Raw genomic sequence first — 22850 nt, 5'->3', positions numbered from 1 at the left:
TAGAGGTGAACATATCCTCCCAGATAAATGTAATTTGCATAAATAAATGCAATAAGCAGGTGATGCTGAGTTCATTGCTTTTAAAGTGTTTATTATTATTATTATTATTAAATTCACTTTGCTGAAGCTGGATGCCTTGTTTCTGGGGATTTGAAGGCATTATAATGTAGGGAACAGAAATGAAGTAAATGGGCTGCTAATGAGCAGGGTGATTAACAGCACTCCAAGAAGCAGTAGTAGGAAATGACCAATTAGAAGTTGGGGAACCTTTCTTAGACAAGGTGGTGAATTGCCCAAGGGAACTCAGGGAAGCTGAATGAAGGTAATTTAGTGTTGCCATACGTTCAGATTTTCCTGGACATAAACAGTCGGCAACAGTGTTCGTGCGGAAATGGGGAAAATGTCTGGATGTATGGCAGCCCATGTCGGTTGTGCCTTTTTTGACGTTTCCCCCTAAAAATAGCTTTAAAATGTCATTTTTAATGATTTTGCCCAAGGAGCTCAAGAACTTTGCCCAAAAAATCTTAACAACTTTTCTGTCTGGACTTTTGCTGTTTGAAATATAGCAACCCTGTTAATTTACTCTGGAAAGGTAGAGAAAAGCGTCTGTTTGGTTGGGAAATGGAACTTGCACACATGCACAAATATTTTTTTTTAAAGGCACAGAATTGCTGGGTGTCCCTGTAGACTGACTAAAACTTACATATGGTCTCCAGGTTACTTTCCTAGGTTCTGAGGTACCTATCGACTGATTCCATTGAAAATAAAGAGATCACGTCTGTCCCAGACAGAGTCATTGGACCAAACAATTTTTCAGCTTCGCAAACACAAAACCACAACCTCATTAGTGGCAGGAATAACATTTCATCCGGCTTATACGGTGCGTAACTGAGAAGCCTCGAAAGAGTTGGGAGTGAAATATGATGATAATATAGGAGTGGAAACGTGTTGTTCTGAGCTCCTTCTCCAAAACAGCATCTGACAAGAGCTTGAGTTTTCAGTTACAAGGGGCAGGAATGAGGGAGGGAGGCAGGAAAAGAGATGAATGTGGGGCTAGAGTAGAAATGGGGAGCAGGATCTAGATCATGGGTAGGCAAACTAAGGCCCGGGGGCCGGATCCGGCCTAATCGCCTTCTCCTTAGCTGTCAACTTACAGATCTGAAAATAAGGGACCAGCAGCCTCGAAAATAAGGGATCAGCAGCCAAAATAAGGGATTTTCCAAGCACAGGTATGTTTAACTTCTGAGCCCCTCTGAGCCAAAGGCAGAAAGCCCAGCCAGCAGCCAAACGAAGCCTCAAGCGGTGGTTCCCACAGCGCAGCAACCCAGCAAAGGGGATGCAGCAAGGAAAACCACCGTCACCTCTCCGCTGGGGAGCGCTGAGCAAAGGCGAGTCCCCAGGCAACGCGGCCGATTTGATCGGGACAAGGCATGCAAGCTCCACCCCCCAGTCGTTCTTAGACTCCTTATTGGGTGAGCAATGCAGCCAAGCAACACAGTTGGAGCCTCCCTCCTCCCTGGCCGGCGGAGAGGGAGGGAGGGAGAGGAGGGAGGAAACCAGGAAATTTAAGGGACATCGTCAATAAGGGACGGCAGCGGGACACAGCGCTGGGATAAGGGACTTTCCCGCCAAATAAGGGACGGTTGACAGCTATGGCCTTCTCAATCTGGCCCGCAGACAGTCCAGGAATCAGCATGTTTTTTCATGAGTAGAATGTGCTCTTTTATTTAAAATGCATCTCTGGGTTATTTGTGGGGCATAGGAATTTATTCATTATTTTTTCAAAATATAGTCCGGCCCCCCACAAGGTCTGAGGGACAGTGGACTGGCCCCCATGTTTGAGACCAACTGAGCGGGAGGAGGAACCTTTTGCCAGTCAACAACGGGGAAGAAGTAAAAGAGGCCAAGTTAGAAGCTGGACCATCCAGGGAGGAATAGATCTTTGCATGGAGCTGGGGAAAAGGGGAGGTGCGAGTTTGTGTTGCCACCATGGGGAATGACAGGAATAAGGCATCACTCGGCTTTTGCACATCTCGGCAGCCACTGTCAGAGGCAGAAGAAGGTGCCAAGTTTTGAAACCACACTGCATGCTCCATGGAACAGCTCCCAACCCACAAAGCCACAGTAATAGACAGGAGATAGATGCGTCCTGGGACTTTTTTTACATTCCTAAGCCAGGGGTGAAACAAGGCTTTATTTCACCCTGGCCAAAAATCCAGTTTGGCACCCCCTTGTGCGCATTTGTGTGTACACACACACACACACACACACACACAAAAGCTGGGACCCTCAATGGCACCCCCCTGGGGGCTTCACCTGAGGCAAAAACCTCAGCTAGCCCCCCCTGGAGCTATGGCACTGCCCAAGCACAAGCCTAAAGACCCGGTCATACATGTCTAACATATGAAGGTGACCTGGAAACTACAATTAATCCAGAATGCGGCAGCTAGACGGGTGACTGGGAGCGGCTGCCGAGACCACATAACACCGGTCCTGAGAGATCTGCATTGGCTCCCGGTACGTTTCCGAGCACAATTCAAAGTGTTGGTGCTGACCTTTAAAGCCCTAAATGGCCTCGGCCCAGTATACCTGAAGGAGCGTCTCCACCCCCATCGTTCTGCCCAGACACTGACTTCCAGCTCCGAGGGCCTTCTGGCGGTTCCCTCACTGCAAGAAGTGAGGTTACAGGGAACCAGGCAGAGGGTCTTCTCGGTGGTGGCCCTGTGGAACGCCCTCCCATCAGATGTCAAAGAAATAAACAACGATATCTGACTTTGAGAAGACATCTGAAGGCAACCCTGTTTAGGAAAGTTATAATGTTTGATGTTTTATTGTGCTTTTAATATTCTGTTGGGAGCCGCCCAGAGTGGCTGGGGAAACCCAGCCAGATGGGTGGGATATAAATAATAAATTATTATTTTTATTGTTACACTGACACCTGAAGCAGATCAGGTTTCATATATAGCGGGGGAATATTGGAAGTCAAGACCCAAGTTTGGGGCAAGCACTCTTGGGTGAGAGAACCTCAGCAGAGAGTTAACGTCGCAAAACATGCAGCAAAGAAAAGTATGTAAAACCTTTGAAATGTGCCCTTCCGGTGAGTCTCAAAAATGTCACTTTTAAAAGATATTTCCAAGCTATCCAACATCCCTAGCACAGAGAGAGACCTCAAGTCATCGGAGTATGTTTGTATAAACTTCAGGGCCCCCAGTTAACTCAAATACCGCATTTTTTGCTCTATAAGACTCACTTTTTCACTCCTAAAAAGTAAGGGGAAATGTGTGTGCGTCTTATGGAGTGAATGCAGGCTGCACAGCTATCACAAAAGCCAGAACAGCAAGAGGGATTGCTGCTTTCACTGCACAGCGATCCCTCTTGCTGTTCTGGCTTCTGAGATTCGGAATATTTTTTTTTCTTGTTTTCCTCCTCCAAAAACTAGGTGCATCTTGTGGTCTGGTGCATCTTATAGAGCGAAAAATACGGTAATTTTAGTATCCCAGACAGGGAATTGAGGATGTCTGGGGTTTTTTTGTTTTGTTTTTAATGTAGCTTTTCTCTCACTTGTATTAGGGAAAGTTCTCTCTATGATGAAACATTTTTGCTTTGTTCCAGGGGAGAGGTGAATTTGCAAGCTCTGTATTTGTTCCCTCGCATGACTATTTCTAATGGTCATCATGTGTTTTGGCATCTGATGCTTTTGCAACAGCAAAGCAGAAAAGGGAGAGAAAGCAGGGTTGGGTTCTGCTGAGAGGATGCACTTAGCGTACGGTTTAACACAGCCGTTTGTGGCAGCCTTATCATTTGGGCTGCAGCGCAGATTAGTCTTCCGAAGGAACTGGGAGGCCAAGGGCCCTGATGACTTGAAACAGTCCAGACCTTTAGAGGAATGTGTGTGGTGGCGTTTCTCCAAGATTGTGTTAGTTCTGTGGTTGTCACACTGTGTTCACAAGGCCTACGCATCTCTCTGAAAGCTTATTTGGAACTGGCAGCTTACAGGACTGACTTTTTGGTTTGTTTCACCTGCTGCTGAATTTTCTTATGTAATTTTAAAGTTGCTGTTTGTAAAACAAGAAGTGACTAGCGTAAAAACATGCAGAGTGGGAAAGCTAACAGCAACAAATGAATCCTCAGAGTCCATTTTAAAACCTCCAACTGATCAGTTGATGGCTGGCGCTTGGGAGATACTTCCCAGAGTGCTTTGCAGGCTCAGCCAGCCAGATTATCGTGCCTGCAAAGCCCCCTTTGCCAAGCAAGTACTAGGATGGGGTTCAAGATTTCTAATACGGTAATTGCATCCACCAGATGGTAACTTGTTTCTCAAACATGTATTCATGTTACAAACGTTTCACTGGCACAAAGGTTCGTCCTGTGAACTGGCTGTCTGAAGCCACTGTTGGCATCGGAGGGTTGCACAGTTTCAGGATTTATGTATGGTGTTAATGAGAGGCTTCTTCCGCTGAGGATTATCTCATCTATTTAAATGGGCGCTCTTTCAAATCAACGTGCACTTTTAATGATGAGGCAAGCCCTGTTTGTTTCCCCAAATGTTTAAGATTGCGACACGGGCCATCGCTAGATGTGGTAGAATCCACTCAGTTGCTTCAACCTGTGTATTGCTTCAGAAGATGAATTGCTGCGTTGTGTCCATTGTCCTTGTTTGCACATAATGCTAAGCTGAAGCATGGCGTGGTGCAAATGTGTGGCCTCCTGGAGAGGAGATTGTGACTCCTCCTCGGCCATTTTGCTGCAGCACTGAGCCATAGTTTTGCTTAGAGTCCTGTCTGAACCCAGCTTGTTGTTTAACTCTCCCAGACAAACCACGAGCTGCAAAATGACTCAGAAAGACCAAAGCAGCCTTGATCTCCTCTCCAAGAGCCTGCAGTTTGCTCATCCATGTTAAGCCCTACATGTGAACTAGGGCCATTGGCACTTTCTGACTCCAGCAATGCTTAGCAAGTGCTCTTTCCTTAGAGAGGCTGCCTGGAGAGGGAGCAGAGCCTTTTGCTATTTGGCAACACTTGAGTCGTAATTGAAAGGCGTGGGTGGCCTATTGTAGATAGGTTTTCCCGTGTGGGCGTGTGGTGTCACTGAAAACTTTTCTGACTTTGTTTGCTTCTCCTGTGAAGCTCAATCCAAACATCCTGTTGTTCCATTCGCCCCCAGAGCCTCGGCCCAAGCATAATTTCAGCTTAAGACTGCATGCGGCTCTAAGATCCAGGTCGGCGCACTTTTCATATATGCACTGTTTTCTGTAGGTGTGGCATGTAGGATTCACTGCGCTGAAAAGTCTGGTGGTGGTTTGTTTTCTGATGCTCTGATTTTGTGTGGTCATGTTTGTGCCCGGGAAATATTGTCTCTGGTGACCAGTAGGGCTGGACGATATATTGATATATCACACGAAACCGGTTTGAAGTCCATATCGTGATAATGGTTTCATAACCTTTGACCTGGCAATATATTGCAAAGCATGATGTGTGAGAGCTATGCAAAAAATTACAATGTGGGGGAAACCGTGAAGCCAGTCAATGCCTTTACATAGTTCAATCCTTATTTCAGATATTGTGGTATATCAGTAACATCAGCATATAACGATGTTTTGCTGATGATATATTGCGATGTTGGAAAATGTCAATCACTTCTCCTACCTGGGCAGTTATCTTTCCACAAGGGCTGACATTGATGCCAAAATCCAGCATCGACTGAGCTCTGCGAGTGCAGCTTTCTCCCAACTGAAGTGCAGAATGTTTGAGGACTGGGACATTCGCAGGGAAACCAAAATGCTTGTTTACAATGCTATTGTACTACCAACCTTACTGTATGCTTGTGAAACATGGACCACTTATAAATGCCATCTCCAACTCCTCGAAAGATTCCGTCAATGGTGTCTCCAAAAATTTTTACACATCACTTAGGAAGACAGGTGAACTAATGCCAGTGTACTGGAAGAAGCAAAGATTACCAATGTCGAAGCAGTGATTCTTCAACATCAACTTCCTTGGGCTGGTCATGTTGTGCGGATGCCTGATTATCGTCTTCCAAAGCAACTACTCTATTCCAAATTTAAAAATGGAAAGCGTAATGCTGGTGGTCAACAAAAGAGGCTTAAAGACTCTCTCAAGGCAAATCTTTAAAAAATGTAGTATAAACACCGACAACTGAGAAACACTGGCCTGTGAGAGCTCCAGTTGGAGAACAGCCTTTACCAAAGGTGTCATGGGCTTTGAAGACGCTTGAACTCAGGATGAAAGGGAGAAATGCGCTAAGAGGAAGGCACATTTGGCAAACCCTCACCGTGATCAACTTCCGCCCGGAAACCTATGTCCCCACTGTGGAAGGATGTGTGGATCCAGAATTGGCCTCTACATTCACTTACAGACTCACGGTTAAGACCGTGTTTATGGAAGACAATCTTACTTGGCTATGAGTGATCGCTGAAGAAGAAGAAGAAGAAGAAGAAGAAGAAGAAGAAGAAATTGCAATGTTGAAAACCAGGTACTGCCCAGCCCTAGTGACCAGGGGAGGGAAAGAAAGCGGTGCCCCAAAACGTGTGGTGGAGACTCAGAAGGACCAGCTGAGGAGAAAGGTGGTCAGGCGACTTGTCCCTTTTCACCCCAACCACTGTGACCAAGCTCTGTCAGCTTCACCCCAGGCCTCCTTACACCATTGAGATTGGGGTGGCAGACAACAATATGTATTCAGTTGGCTCCAGCTCTCTGCAGATGCAATATATTCCATTGCTGCCTCAGAGGGAGAATGTTTCAGCCAGCAGGCTCCCTTGGAGCTGCAAAATAATCCTGTTCTTGAGTGCTCAGACTGGACACTGCCCGCTTCTCCTGCAAGCCTTGAAAATTCCAGTGAATCCAGACTAGGCAGTGTTATCTCTGCTGCTGAATAATCCTTCCTTGGATCTGCATGAACTCTGTAATCCTTTGCTGGTTGATAACATCCTTTTTTCTGGACAAGGTGGTTTTGTGGAGTGGTTGGTATACAGTCCAGGCACTCTTGGATGAGCCAGAATGTTCTTGGACTGTCTTTTGGTCATAGTGAGCCTGGGTTTGGTACTGAGAGGGATCATAATCCAGTGTAAGGCCCTTGAGGCATTTTCGGGTGGCCCTCAGCTATATTTGAGGCCCACAGCCCTTGTGCTGCCTTTCCACTGCACTGGGATTTGGGAAGAAGGTGTGAGGCTCTGACAGGGTCCTAGAGTCCTCTTCCCTCCTTCCCAAAGCCTTGTTAGTGCTTTCCTATGTTTGGGAAGAAGATGGGAGGGCTCTAGGACTCTCCCAGAGCTTTGTGCCTCCTTCCTAAAGCACAGCACCTGACTTTGCCAGCTTGGGGAAGGCATCTTGGCTGGGAGAATCAAAATTTGGCCTTGCTTCCCCACCACCATGCAAGAAGGCCTGCGGATTCCATGTTGAAGTACTCTTGTGGCCCACTTGGTATTATAGATTGGGGGGTGGGGACCTCCCCTAAACCCTAGAAATGAATAGATGGTAGGATTTTGATTCATTGGCATATGGATGAAAACACAAGCTGCAGAACTGTGCCAGGCAAGGAATCCCTGGGATGGCTTTTGCAAGCCAGCCTGATGGCCTAGTGAGGAACAAATCTGTTGACATGACAAAAGGGGTTGATGGACCACCAGAGAAGAATTCTTTGGCCTGGGCAGACAGATGTTGCCAAGGTGATGGGGTGTGTTAGGAAAAGTTTTTGAGCAAGGTTGTGCCCAGATGAAGGCTACCCTCTTAACTTGGAGTGTGAGCCCTATTTAACTAAATGTGCAACTCCAAAAGAAGATGAGAACAAGCTTTTTGAAATCGTAATGGTTCTTTGTGTTAAAAAAAGTAAAAAAGTTTGGATGGCCTGTTGCTACGGCAACAGGAAGATTCCAGCACCCGTTTCCAATAGCAGCTTAGTTTTGCAGCACTTGCAGTTTGGTGCCTGTAGTGTGTCCTTTGCACTTTTAGATGAAAAACATTTCATGTGACGCTGGAGGAGAAATGGGACCTTTGCACAAGCCCTGAGATAACATGGCAGATGTTTCTCCGTCATCTCTTTGGGGAATCCCAGTGCCATTCTATATATGTGTCTACTCAATAGTAAGCTTCATTGAATTCAGGGAGATTTACTTCCAGGGTAACGTTATTGGATGGATGCCCCAGATACACAGGTTCTCCTCACATTAATGGCTGCCCCGTGCTGATATTTACTCTGCGGCCTTCTGAACCTTTAAAAATCATCTTCTGCAAAGGCTGGTGCGAGATTGGTAAAGTCTGAGCCAGCAAAGAAGCAGCAGAAATGGAACACAACATGGTAGACATAAGAAAACAGGCTCAAAACAGTTGTGAGATTTAATGTGCATATGTTGTTGTCATCTGTCTGTCTCTAGAGACAGTGGAGTATACCGCTGAGGGTGAAGTCAAACCACAGCACCAAAGTGACTTTCTGTGGTGTGCAAGCCTGGGCAGCGGGTTTGGGGGTCCTGAGCTGCCCAGATGATACGATCCTGCTCTCGGCCTTGCAGATGGCGTCCAAAGGAAAGCAGAGCAATATGATTAGCACCAGCTTGGCTGCGGGAGTTGCTGGAAGGAGGCGTACAAGGTATCATCCAGTCGTCTTGTGGACTCCACTCTGGATTTGTGTAGTGCTTAAAGGTAAAGGGACCCCTGACCGTTAGGTCCAGTCGTGACCAACTCTGGGGTTGCGGTGCTCATCTCACTTTATTGGCCGAGGGAGCCGGCGTACAGCTTCCGGGTCAAGTGGCCAGCATGACTAAGCCGCTTCTGGCGAACCAGAGCAGCGCACGGAAACGCCATTTACCTTCCCGCCAGAGTGGTACCTATTTATCTACTTGCACTTTGACGTGCTTTCGAACTTCTAGGTTGGCAGGAGCAGGGACCGAGCAACGGGAGCTCACCCCGTCGCGGGGATTTGAACCGCCGACCTTCTGATCAACAAATCCTAGGCTCTGTGGTTTAACCCACAGTGCCACCCGCGTCCCTTGTGTAGTGTTTAGTCCTTTTTCTTCTCCTGATGATATCCCTCAAGGCAATGGAGGTTAAGGATCAGAGAGTTCCTTTCCCTAGATGGGCTGCCTTCCCAGGTGGATGAGCCCTATCTTCTTCTTACTGCTACAGCACATGCAGAAATTCTGGATTAATAATGCTGGAGGCCTGGATCCAAGGAATAGTACATACTGCCATGCCTTTTTGTGCAGGATTCCACCACTATCACTCCGCCTTCACTGCCTCAAACATGCATATCGGAACCAATCAGTGTCGGGAAAACACAATATGTTAACAACATTTTTAATGCCGTTTTTGAAGGTAACGTATCAACGTTGCAGGAAGAGAGAAGCTACAGAAAATATTGTCAGCTTGCTAATTAAAAGTCCACTGTGGTCAGGAGGAGTATTCGGCCTTGATTACCATAATAGGAAGCATTTTCTCTCTGTGTGTCAGCCATAGTGGGGAGATTTATTTTTGGTCCTGAGAAATTTATCTCTTTCACAGCTATTAAAAGCCTTCTCTGGCATCACAACAATCCTTTGAAATATGTGGCAAAAGTTAAGTGGGGCAACATGTTTTCTCCATGATGTGGAGCACATCTGGGAAAACTAACTCTGGGAGAAGCAGATGGAGGAGTTTGCCTTGTCCCAAGAAGAAGAAGAAGAAGAGGAGGAAGAAGAAAGTGAAACAAAATTTGCCTCTAGTGTCCCTATAATAGCAGGTAAACGCGGCTGGCACTGTGGTCTAAACCACTGAGCCTCTTGGGCTTGCCGATCAGAAAGTTGGCGGTTCGAATCTCCACAACAGGGTGAACTCCTGTTGCTTTTCCCCAGCTCCTGCCAACCTAGCAGTTTGAAAGCACACCAGTGCAAGTAGATAAATAGGTACCGCTGCGGCAGGAAGGAAAACAGCGTTTCCGTGCACTTTGGCTTCTGTCAATGTGTTCTGTTGCACCAGAAGCTGCTTAGTCCTGCTGGCCACATGACCCGGAAAGCTGTCTGTGGACAAAGCCAGCTCTCTCAGCCTTATTATTATTATTATTATTTATTTGTACTCCGCCCATCTGGCTGGGTTTTCCCAGCCACTCTGGGCAGCTTCCAACAAAGATTAAAAATACATTAAAATGTCACACATTAAAAACTTATGTGAATAGTCCCTTTGACTGGACTTACCTTTTTTTTTAACCCTAATATAGCAGGAAAAGGGTAGGATGGCAAACCCTCCCAAAGTGCTGGGTTTTGATTGAATTGCCACGCCCCACTCTCATGGGTAGGCAAACTAAGGCCCGGGGGCCGGATCCGGCCCAATCGCCAGAAAGACTGAATCCAAACCCTAAATTCGCTTTTCTGCAAGACCCTTCAGAAGAACTTGAGGTGACTTTCTAAGAATGGGTTAACAAGTTTGCTTTGTCTCTCTTGGCTTAGTGCCTTTAGCATCACCTGTTGAATTTCCCCCTGTAATCTAAATGAACGGCACATCTCCTAATAAAGAAATAACCCTCCCTTTCCCCACATTCTGGCTACCTAGTTAGAACTGTACAATTCTGTACCTGGAATTGTTTTAGTACAGGCGACTTACGTAGCTGCCTGCTTATGTTTTGCCATAACATTTGCATTAATTCAACCCTCAATGACAAACCTAGACAGCATCTTAAAAAGCAGAGACATCACCTTGCCAACAAAGGTCCGTATAGTTAAAGCCATGGTTTTCCCAGTAGTGATGTATGAAAGTGAGAGCTGGACCATAAAGAAGGCTGATCGCCGAAGAATTGATGCTTTTGAATTCTGGTGCTGGAGGAGACTCTTGAGAGTCCCATGGACTACAAGATGATCAAACCTATCCATTCTGAAGGAAAATCAGCCCTGAGTGCTCACTGGAAGGACAGATCCTGAAGCTGAGGCTCCAATACTTTGGCCACCTCATGAGAAGAGAAGACTGCCTGGAAAAGACCCTAATGTTGGGAAAGATAGAGGGCACAAGGAGAAGGGGACGACAGAGGACGAGATGATTGGACAGTGTTCTCGAAGCTACCAGCATGAGTTTGATCAAACTGCGGGAGGCAGTGGAAGACAGGAGTGCCTGGCATGCTCTGGTCCATGGGGTCACAAAGAGTCGGACACGACTAAACGACTAAACAACAACAACCCTCCTTGCTCCATTTGAAACCCATTCAATCATACTTACTTCAACTGCCTTTTTCCATTTACGGCCAGCGTTTCCAAGTCTCCTGCCTCCGTCCTATTTGCATGACATAGCACATGGAACCAGTGAAGAAGACATGAGCTCAGATCTATGTATCAAAGCAGGTTTTTCCTACCCAACTCCCAGCAATATGTCAAGCTTAGTAGCTGCCTACGTATGCCTAGTTAGCTGGTAGTCAGAATCAGTTTTATTTCCCTGCGAGCATCGCTCAGGCCTTAGGAATGCAATGGTCAGTGATCTTCTGAGATATCTGTAGGAAGCATATGTTTTTGGCTGAATATAATTAAGCTCTGTAAATAACCATTGTGCCTTGGCAAGGCAGTTGAAACAACATTCTTCTGATAACCTGAATTAACATTAGATAAGACTGTCTCTCGATGTTCCTTGTCTAATGGCGTCACTTCAAAGCCTCCCCAAATGTTGTTGCTGTCTCAAGAGCTGAAAAATTGCTGAAATTCCCTCATCTTAGTTCTTTCTAAGGAACTCGGTGGACATGAATCCCATGTTCCCCTGCAGTTTCCAATCCAATTTAAAACGAGAACCGCTCTAGGGCAAAAATATTAAAAACATCTGGGTTATAGACAGCTGTGGAAATTGTGTGCAGTGTATTAGGGATCTGTGTTTAATATCAGGCTGTCATATTGCAATATAAGTTTACCTCCAGTAAATGGTTAATCCACAAAGTATAATATGTCCGCCAGTTGCCTGGCTCATGGAAATGGGGGGTGGGGGTGAGTGCTGGAGAATGAGAGTTTGAAATTCAAACACCCCTTTCTGAAACAAGACGGCCTCCTCAATTTCCATCTGCAAAGGACGGGAGCTCTTGTAGTTTGCAGAGCGTTCTGTTGGAACACTCGAATCAGCCTGATTTATTTCTGGGGCAAAGGGGCGCCCTTAATTAAAATAGCTGCTACTTTCAGTAATGGAATTTGGGTTCCTCCCAGGAGTTCCCCATGCCCCAGTGATTCAAAACTTCTGGTGTTTTGTGCCAAGTGGAAATATTGACTTCACTGTAATGTCTTCGTTGGATGATGAGGGGGAAATGGGTAGTTTGTAATCAGTACCTATGGCAGGGGTCAGCAAACTTTTTCAGCAGGGGGTCGGTCCACCGTCCCTCAGACCATGTGGTGGGCTGGACTATATTTTTTTTTTGGGGGGGTGAACAAATTCCTATGCCCCACAAATAACCCAGAGATGCATTTTAAATAAAAGCTCACATTCTACTCATGTGAAAACACCAGGCAGGCCTCACAAATAACCCAGAGATGCATTTTAAATAAAAGGACACATTCTACTCATGTAAAAACACGCTGATTCCCGGACCGTCCGTGGGCCAGATTGAGAAGGTGATTGGGCCGCATCTGGCCCCCGGGCCTTAGTTTGCCTACCTATGAACTATGGTAAAAAACACACCCACCCACCCTGAAATAAACTAATTATTCTTGTTAATAGTTGTTATACACACACACACTTTTTCTAGGTTTGTTAGCAAGCTTGAGCACCACATCATTCTACTGAAAAGAGATACGAAAACTGGAAAAAATGCTAGCTCTGGGGTTGGGTGATACCTGGTTTTCAACATCACAATATATCACCAGCTAAACATCGCAATATACTGATATACAGTGGTGCCCCGCAAGACGAATGCCTCGCAAGACGGAAAACTCGCTAGACGAAAGAGTTTTCCGTTTTGGAGGTGCTTCGCAAAACGAATCTCCTATGGGCTTGCTTCGAAAGACGACAATGTCTTGCGAGTTCCTGCTGGGTTCCCCCCCTTTTTTTCTAAGCCGCTAAGCTGCTTATCAGCTGATCCGATCAGCAGATAAGACGCTAAAAGCCGCTAATAGCGCTAATCCGCTAATCCGTCAATGGGCTTGCTTCGCAAGACGAAAAAACTGCTAGACGAAGAGAATCACAGAATGGATTCTTTTCGTCTTGCAAGGCACCACTGTATCACAATTTCTGAAATAAGGATGGAGCTACGTAGAGGCATTGACTGGCTTCATGGTTTCCCCTCACATGGTGACTTTTGCATAGCACACACATGTCATGATTCACAGTGTATTGCCAGATCAAAAACATATGAAACCAATATGATATGGACTTGAAACAGCCTAGCCCTAACACGCATCATGATTCGCGAAATATTGCCAGGTCAAAAACTTTGAAACGGATATCGCTATATGGATTTCATACCGGTTTTGGACGATATATTGCTATATCGCCCAGCCCTTTGCCATTCTCCCCCTTCTGCCTCAGCTTCCTGTTTGTTCAGGAGCAGATGCAAACAAGGGTGGCCAACAGCTGTTATTGCAGCACAACTGGGGCCTGGTAGGAATTGCAGTCCCAAAACAGCAGCTGGAGGGTGCCACGTTGGCAACCCCCGGAGTGGAGCATCTCCTCGCCCTTTTGCAACTGCAGCCTTTCCTGGCCTGAGTGCCTTCCTTGCCCAGTGTTGTGGTTGTGGCAAAATTCATCGAAAGGCTTCGCTGCTCATCTGCGTTTTTTGAGCGCTAGATTGAGGGGCACCGATTTAGTCTGAGTGCACTTTATTATTTGGCACCTTAAAGGTAAAGGGACCCCTGACCATTAGGTCCAGTCGTGGCCGACTCTGGGGTTGCGGAGCTCATCTCGCTTTATTGGCCGAGGGAGCCGGCATACAGGTCATGTGGCCAGCATGACTAAGCTGCTTCTGGCGAACCAGAGCAGCACATGGAAACACCGTTTACCTTCCCACTCGAGCGGTACCTATTTATCTACTTGCATTTTGATGTGCTTTCGAACTGCTAGGTTGGCAGGAGCTGGGACTGAACAACGGGAGCTCACCCCGTCGCAAGGATTCGAACCGCCAACCTTCTGATCGGCAAGTCCTAGGCTCTGTGGTTTAACCCACAGCGCCACCCGTGTTCCTTATTTGGCACCTTAACCTGCTCTTAAAATCCTGTCCAGACGAGCTTGCCTCTGTTATTTTAGAGCTCACGTCTTCAGGCACTGGGCAGATGCTACAATCCTGACTTTTATTACCAAAGTGGATGTTGCGGGAAACCCTGCCTCCTTTCTCTTTGTGGCACAAATTACAGTTGATTGCTGCTGAAATGCTGAAATGCTGTTGTCCCAAAAGCAAATAGTATCTACCTTTTTTTTGCTCTATAAGACTCACTTTTTCCCTCCTAAAAAGTAAGGGGAAATGTGTGTGCATCTTATGGAGCAAATGCAGGCTGCGCAGCTATCGCAGAAGCCAGAACAGCAAGAGGGATGGCTGCTTTCACTGCTTTCACTGCGCAGCGATCCCTCTTAGAATCATAGAATCATAGAATCATAGAGTTGGAAGAGACCACAAGGGCCATCGAGTCCAACCCCCTGCCAAGCAGGAAACACCATCAGAGCACTCCTGACATATGGTTGTCAAGCCTCTGCTTAAAGACCTCCAAAGTAGGAGACTCCACCACACTCCTTGGCAGCAAATTCCACTGTCAAACAGCTCTTACTGTCAGGAAGTTCTTCCTAATGTTTAGGTGGAATCTTCTTTCTTGTAGTTTGGATCCATTGCTCCGTGTCCGCTTCTCTGGAGCAGTAGAAAACAACCTTTCTCCCTCCTCTATGTGACATCCTTTTATATATTTGAACATGGCTATCATATCACCCCTTAACCTCCTCTTCTCCAGGCTAAACATGCCCAGCTCCCTTAGCCGTTCCTCATAAGGCATCGTTTCCAGGCCTTTGACCATTTTGGTTGCCCTCTTCTGGACACGTTCCAGTTTGTCAGTGTCCTTCTTGAATTGTGGTGCCCAGAACTGGACACAGTACTCCAGGTGTGGTCTGACCAGAGCAGAATACAGTGGCACTATTACTTCCCTTGATCTAGATGCTATACTCCTATTGATGCAGCCCAGAATTGCATTGGCTTTTTTAGCTGCCGCGTCACACTGTTGGCTCATGTCAAGTTTGTGGTCAACCAAGACTCCTAGATCCTTTTCACATGTACTGCTCTCAAGCCAGGTGTCACCCATCTTGTATTTGTGCCTCTCATTTTTTTTGCCCAAGTGCAATACTTTACATTTCTCCCTGTTAAAATTCATCTTGTTTGTTTTTGCCCAGTTCTCTAATCTGTCAAGGTCGTTTTGAAGTGTGATCCTGTCCTCTGGGGTGTTAGCCACCCCTCCCAGTTTGGTGTCATCTGCAAATTTGATCAGGATGCCCTTGAGTCCATCATCCAAGTCGTTGATAAAGATGTTGAATAAGACCGGGCCCAAGACAGAACCCTGTGGCACCCCACTAGTCACTCTTCTCCAGGATGAAGAGGAACCATTGATGAGCACCCTTTGGGTTCGGTCAGTCAGCCAGTTACAAATCCACTGAGTGGTAGCATAGTCAAGACCGCATTTTACCAGCTTCTTTACAAGAATATCATGGGGCACCTTGTCAAATGCTTTGCTGAAATCAAGGTAGGCTACATCCACTGCGTTCCCTTCATCTACCAGGCTTGTAATTCTGTCAAAAAACGAGATCAGGTTAGTCTGACATGACTTATTTTTCAGAAATCCATGCTGACTATTGGTGATCACAGCATTCCTTTCTAGGTGCTCACAGACTGTTTGCTTAATGATCTGCTCCAGAATCTTCCCTGCTATTGATGTCAGACTGACTGGGCGGTAATTATTTGGGTCCTCTCTTTTCCCCTTTTTGAAAATAGGAACAACATTTGCCCTCCTCCAGTCTGCCGGGACTTCGCCTGTTCTCCAGGAATTCTCAAAGATGACTGCCAGTGGTTCTGAGATCACATCTGCCAGTTCTTTTAATACTCTTGGATGCAGTTCATCTGGCCCTGGAGACTTGAATACATCTAATCTAGCCAAATATTCTTGTACTATCTCCTTAGTTATTCTGGGCTGTGTTTCCTTTGCTGAATCATTTGCTTCAAATTCTTCAGGTCGGGCATTGTCTTCTTTATCGGAGAAGACTGAGGCAAAGAAGGCATTGAGGAGTTCAGCCCTTTCTGTGTCCCCTGTTTGCATTTCACCATCTTCTCCTCTGAGTGACCCCACTGTTTCTTTGTTCTTCCTTTTGCTACGAACATACCCATAAAAGCCTTTTTTGTTGCTTTTAACCTCTCTAGCAAGCCTGAGTTCATTCTGTGCTTTAGCTTTTCTGACTTTGTGTCTACACGTGCTGGCTATTTGTTTGAATTCCTCTTTGGTGGTTTCCCCCCTTTTCCATTTTTTGTACACATCCTTTTTAAATCTTAATTCAGTTAAAAGTTCTTTAGATAGCCACCCTGGTTTCTTTAGGCACCTTCCATGTTTTCGTCTCATTGGTATTGCCTGACGTTGTGCTTTTACTATCTCCGTCTTAACAAACTCCCAGCCATCATGAACTCTTGCTGTTCTGGCTTCTGAGATTCAGAATATTTTTTTCTTGTTTTCCTCCTCCAAAAACTAGGTGCGTCTTGTGGTCTGGTGCGTCTTATAGAGCGACAAATACGGTATTAGCTATATGGGCTGACTGAGTAGAGAGGACTTTACTTGAGTCCTAGGGTAGTAGGTTTTTATACTTGGACTCCTGGCTTTCTGCTTGGAATGGGATCTGGCCCACCCCTGCCTTGACCGCCTCCCAGACTCTGATGAATGTAGCAAGGATCTGTTTAAATGTGCGGGTCTGTGAAACATGGGATCTCCTTCTGGCTGCCTCAGTGGCACACCCCTGGAAAGAATTAATAGGGCTAAGCCTTAGATCCTGCTGAAAAGAGAGAGCATTTAAAATCCTGCTAATTGGTGTGCTTTCTTCACACTAGGAACAGAGGAGTTGCCTAGCTGGACCTCCCACAGTGGCTAATGCTCACAGATGCAGTTGACACTCTTGGACTCTGGGTTAGCCAGAGGTCAACTCAGATACTTGCCTTCTTAATGACCAGCAAGTGACCTTGCTCCCTCTCGTACCATTATCCTGAAGAGGCCTAAACGGCTTGGGAGGTCTTGCTGAGCATTTCTGCCATCAGAATTAGTGGGGGCTGTAGACTGGGTTTCCCCGGCTTGGGCTGCACCTATGGGTGTGGAATTGGTCTTGGACTTGGCGCTCAGTCTGTTTGGTTTGCTGCCTTTGGAGACCCCAATCACCTTTGCAACCAGTTCTTTCTTGGTTTCTCGACCATGCAGTGGTACCTCGGGTTACAAACGCTTCAGGTTACAGACACTTCAGACTCCGCTAACCCAGAAATAGTACCTCGGGTTAAGAACTTTGCTTCAGGATGAGAACAGAAATCGTGCTCTGGCGGCGCGGCGGCAGCTGGAGGCCCCTTTAGCTAAAGTGGTGCTTCAGGTTAAGAACAGTTTCAGGTGAAGAACAGACCTCCAGAATGAATTAAGTTCTTAACCCGAGGTACCACTGTACATGCAATGGGCTTCCAAGTTACAAGAAAGGAGATTCCCACTAAACACCGGGAAGAACTTTCTGACAGTTTAGAGGCTTTCAGCAGTGGAATTGCCTCCCCTGGGAGATTGTGGACTCCTGGTTCCTTGGAGGTTTTTAAGCAGAGGTTGGATGGCCACCTGTCATGGATGCTTTAGTTGAGATTCCTGCACTGCTGGGGGTTGGACAAAATGACCCTTGAGGTCCCTTTCCAACTCTATGATTCTGTGGGAATCAGAAGAAGTACCAATATTGAAAGATTTGCAATATAGATTTTTTGAAATGATTGAATTAGCAAAAACGACGGCAACAATTAGAATGAAATCTAATCAAAATCTCAAACAGGAATGGAGATGTGTAGAAGAATACATGACCAAAAGATGCTCCAACAAGAATGTATTGATATGTCTAGACTGATTTCACAAAGTTAAGTTAAGCCAAGCAGATATATAAGATTGAATGTTTAATTATTAAGATACAAAATTACAATCTCAATAATAAAGTTACAAAATAATAACAAGGAAGTCACGCACTGGTGGAGGGAAGACACAGGGCAAGAAATAAGAAACGGCTAAATGTTGGTACCTAATGAAATGTGAATTTACGGATATAATGTATACGTATCAATATGTAAAAATCTCATATATGTAAAAAGGTAAAGGGACCCCTGACCATTAGGTTCAGTGGTGGCTGACTCTGGGGTTGTGGTGCTCATCTCGCTTTATTGGCCGAGGGAGCCGGTGTACAACTTCCGGGTCATGTGACCAGCATGACTAAGCCACTTCTGGCGAACCAGAGCAGCGCACGGAAACGCCGTTTACCTTCCCACCAGAGCAGTACCTATTTATCTACTTGCACTTTGACATGCTTTTGAACTGCTAGGTTGGCAGGAGCAGGGACCGAGCAACGGGAGCTCACCCCATCACGGGGATTTGAACCGCCGACTTTCTGATTGGCAAGTCCTAGGCTCTGTGGTTTAACCCACAGCGCCACCCGCGTCCCTCTCATATATGTATTGCAACATTAATAATAAATAAGTAAATAAAACCACACAGACACACAGATTCTGTGAAACATAGCTGGGCTATTCTTGAATGACGGGACTGTCTGTCGCAACTGTGGTTTTGGGAGTCTGTCATGGACAATCCAGCTCAAATGTTGCTGAGGGCTCCCCAAAAAGGCCCCGAGGGCTGGCACTGGACCACCCTATATATAACGTCTAATTATTTCTCAAAAACTGAATGATTGTGCCTAAATATTTTATACCTTATTTCCCCTTCAGCAGACTCCTGTGGCTGAATGTATGCAATTCTGCAAAATCAGTTCAAGGTGGGGTTGGGAAAGGAGCAGGGATGGTATGGTTTAATGGTTAGAGCATTGGAGTGTGATCTGGGAGCCAGAATTCAAATCCCCACCCAGCTGTGCAGCTCACTACTTTCTGCCAGTCACTGCCTCTCAATTTAACCTACTTCAGAGGGTTGTTGTGCGTATAAAATGGGGAGGAGAACCAGCGTGAACTGCTGGGGAGAAAAGAGGGATTAGAAATGTAATAAATAAACAAATTCAACAAACATCAAGTTTGGAGATGGGGTGAGGGGTGTGCCTTTTGTAGTGTTGAAAAAGGAAAGTTGCTGAAACAAACTTTACTTGGGTAAAAGCATGCCAGGCAGTGTTTGTTCAGATTCCAGTGTCAGCAGAGCTGAGACAATAGAGCTGCAATTTGCAGAAGCCTCCAATTGCCCTGGACGTGTGGTCAACTATAGCAGCATAGCAATAACCTGCAAATTTCCTTGTTAATAACGAGAACGGACAGAGAGCAATTCAATTGCCTTTGCAGAACAATTGCCTTCTTACTGGTGGAACTGATGTCGTGCAAAAACACAAAATCCAGGATTGTGCTATGCAGGCGACACGTAGCAAAGCCTTCTGTTAGGATCAGGCAGTTACCTTTGGTGTGAAAATATGGACACTTGTTTTGCACTTGGAACATCACTGTTTTATTTATAAAATGTTTCAGGGCATGCAAACAAATTTCCCGGTTCCTGTTTGACAGCGTGAAATACGATGCCAATAGACTTGTGAGCAAGTCTTTCCTGCTTTTGCATTCCTGGGATTGCATATCCTGAGCACGTCTCTTGAACACTTTATGAGTCATGTCCAACTGCAGCTTGTGCCAAATGTGAGTGCTAAGGACTATGGAATCTCAGTCGTCATATCATGGGAAACCGATGCTGGTTTTTGAATAGCGTGGCCCTAGGCAAAGCCCATTGCACAAGGGAAACCCCGTCCGTCTTGCATCCAGCAGGATAATCTCTGCAAGACATCCTACTGATCTGTATTACAGTGGTACCTCAGGTTAAGTACTTAATCCGTTCTGGAGGTCCGTTCTTAACCTGAAACTGTTCTTAACCTGAAGCACCACTTTAGCTAATGGGGCCTGCCGCTGCTGCCGTGCCGTCGGAGCATAATTTCTCTTCTCATCCTGAAGCAAAGTTCTTAACCTGAGGTAATATTTCTGGGTTAGCAGAGTCTGTAACCTGAAGCGTATGTAACCTGAAGCATATGTAACCCAAGGTACCACTGTATTAGCAAAGATCTCGCCACCCTTCAAAGTGCAGCAGGATTCTCTACGCTGAGGTCAGGCAATTGCGGGAAATCTCCTTAGTATTGTAGCACCCTGCTTGTGGTTAACGCTTAGCTGGAATGAAATATTCAACGCAGCAATAGAGAAATTAAAATAATAATTTATTTGTCAGACAAATAAATGAGAGGCACAGTGGTATATGGTTACCAAGCTCTGGCCTAGCCTCCTGCCATTATGGCCAGCACTTATATTCCCTTAATCCAGCCCCCTTTGCTCCTCCTTTGGCTGCCTCTGTCCAATCAGCCTGGTTGGATTTCCTATTGGCTGATTGCTAGAACCAATCCTAAAAGATACACCCATATCCTCCTGTCCTTATATGGAACACAAAGAGCTATATATTGTTACATCTATAAATGACAAATAAGTAGTAATATATCTTACATGTGTCTCAACAAGGAATCTTAATTACCAGCTCACCTCTTGCCCTCCTTGCCCTATTGCCTTCTAAAACAAATGGTTAATCTTAAATTTTTATCTTAAACATATGTCAAGGATCTTGAGTTTCACATAAACATTGAAAGATCTCCTTCATTTGAAGGTTTCTAAACAAATGTCTGACAACTAATATATCAGGACTGCTTGGATGGCGTCTCTTGTCTGGCAGGGGGGCTAGACTGGTGGCTGACTTAATTTCAAAATACAACTCTTACAACTATATGAAATCTAGCATTTCTTAAATCCTTTGCATAATTACATCTATGCCAATACACTTAATACACAACACAGGTAGCCTCTTAAAAGGAATAAGGCCTTTGTAAAGTAGAAAAGGAACTCAGTAAAAAGGAACACAGTAAAAAACCGCTTTAAAAGAAGCCTCTTCAGTTTACACCCCCCCCCTTTCAGCCAGTTGCTTTTCCCATTAGATCTTCCCAACATTTATTGCCCTTAAACTCTCTCAGTTTAAGAAAGAAACAGCTTTTAAAAGACTTCCCAAAAATGCTTTAAAAAGACTTCCAAAAATGCTCTCTTTCTGCCAGCTAGATGCTTCTCCATTTGGTCTTGGCCTTTTAACCTTAGAAAGAAGATCTGGCTCATTTTACTGGGAGGCACATTGGTATTATTTTACTATTTACCAACTATTAATTATGTTTATCTCTGCCTTTTTTATCTTCTGTAACATGTAGGGTCAGTGTCCTCACTCAGTCTGTAATTCCAGCTTTTACGACTTTGAGAATTGTTTTCTGCTATAAATCAAGGGGCCCCCTTGTCTAGGAGGAAAACATTGCCAGTGTTTTCTTAAGCAGCTGGTCTGCCTGGCATGAAACTTTTGAAAATCTTTAAGCTCTCTCTTTAATATACAAGCCCTGATCAAACATTAATAAAATGCAGGCTTATGCCTGATGCCTCAGTATCATGGTAACTGCATGTCTCAGCTGGTATGTTAGGTAGAGATTTTGACTGCATTCTACTATCACAGGTGTGGGCCACAAGATCAAGTGATATGTGCACATCCCTTCTCTGATTAAGTGAGAAATTCCAAGGGGCCAGCGCTTGACCAGGTTTCCTTCATTTTAGATGGTCACTTGGAGGCTGCCTCCAGATCCCAAAACTCACTGCCCAGTGATGTGGTCACTGTTAGAAACTCAGATCTACAAACTAACCACCAAGTGGCTCCTTAAACCAAGGTTACCGTTGGCAAAATAGAATGTCTAGTTGCCATTTTGGGATCGTCTTCTTTGGCAATCACTCGTATGGAAGATCACTTGTCTTCCATAAACACGGTCTTAACAGTGAGTCTGTAAGTGACTGTGGAGGCGAATTCTGGATCCACACATCATTCCACAGTGGGGACATAGGTTTCTGAGCGGGAGTTGATCACGGTGTGGAGTTGCCAAGCGTGCCTTCCTCTTAGCATGTTTCCCACTTGCGCCCTGAGTTCGAGTGCCTTCAAAGCCCATGACACCTTTGGTAAAGGCTGTTCTCCAGTTGGAGCACTCTCAGGCTAGTGTTTCCCAATCGTTGGTGTTTATACTACATTTTTAAAGATTTGCCTTGAGACAGTCTTTAAACCTCTTTTGTTGACCACCAGCATTACGCTTTCCATTTTTAAGTTTGGAATAGAGTAGTTGCTTTGGAAGATAATAATCAGGCATCCACACAACATGACCAGTCCAACGAAGTTGATGTTGAAGAATCATTGCTTCAACACTGGTGATCTTTGCTTCTTCCAGTACACTGATATTAGTTCGCCTGTCTCCCCAAGTGATGTGTAACATTTTTTTTGAGACATCGTTGATGGAATCTTTCTAGGAGTTGGAGATGGTGTTTATAAGTGGTCCATGTTTCACAAGCATACAGTAAATTTGGTAGTATAATAGCATTGTAAACAAGCATTTTGGTTTGCATGCGAATGTCCTGGTTCTCAAGCACTCTGCACTTCAATCAGGAGAAAACTGCATGTGCAGAGCTCGGGCAATTCTGGATTTCGCCAGTGTCTAGTTGTCTAGACATGTCTAGTTGCCATTTTGGGGTAAGACGACTCTAAAGTCTTTATTTTTCAAATGATGGGGTGACTGTGATTCTCAGTTAAACATCTGGTAAGTTCAGATGACAACCTTGAGCAAGGATAAGAGCTTTGAGAACTTGAAGAA

At 45.4% G+C, this 22850-nt stretch overlaps 1 protein-coding gene across 1 annotated transcript in view; it reads left to right on the top strand.

Annotated features, from left to right (window-relative positions):
* The window catches only part of SORBS1 (sorbin and SH3 domain containing 1), a 211881-nt gene that overhangs the window by 25841 nt on the left and 163190 nt on the right, over positions 1-22850 (top strand). The gene's annotated exons all lie outside the window — the stretch shown is intronic.

Source organism: Podarcis vaucheri (genome assembly GCF_965113315.1).
Source record: "Podarcis vaucheri genome assembly, chromosome: 5".
In the NCBI taxonomy this organism is placed as follows: domain Eukaryota; kingdom Metazoa; phylum Chordata; class Lepidosauria; order Squamata; family Lacertidae; genus Podarcis; species Podarcis vaucheri.
This window is presented reverse-complemented; position numbering and strand designations above follow the sequence as displayed.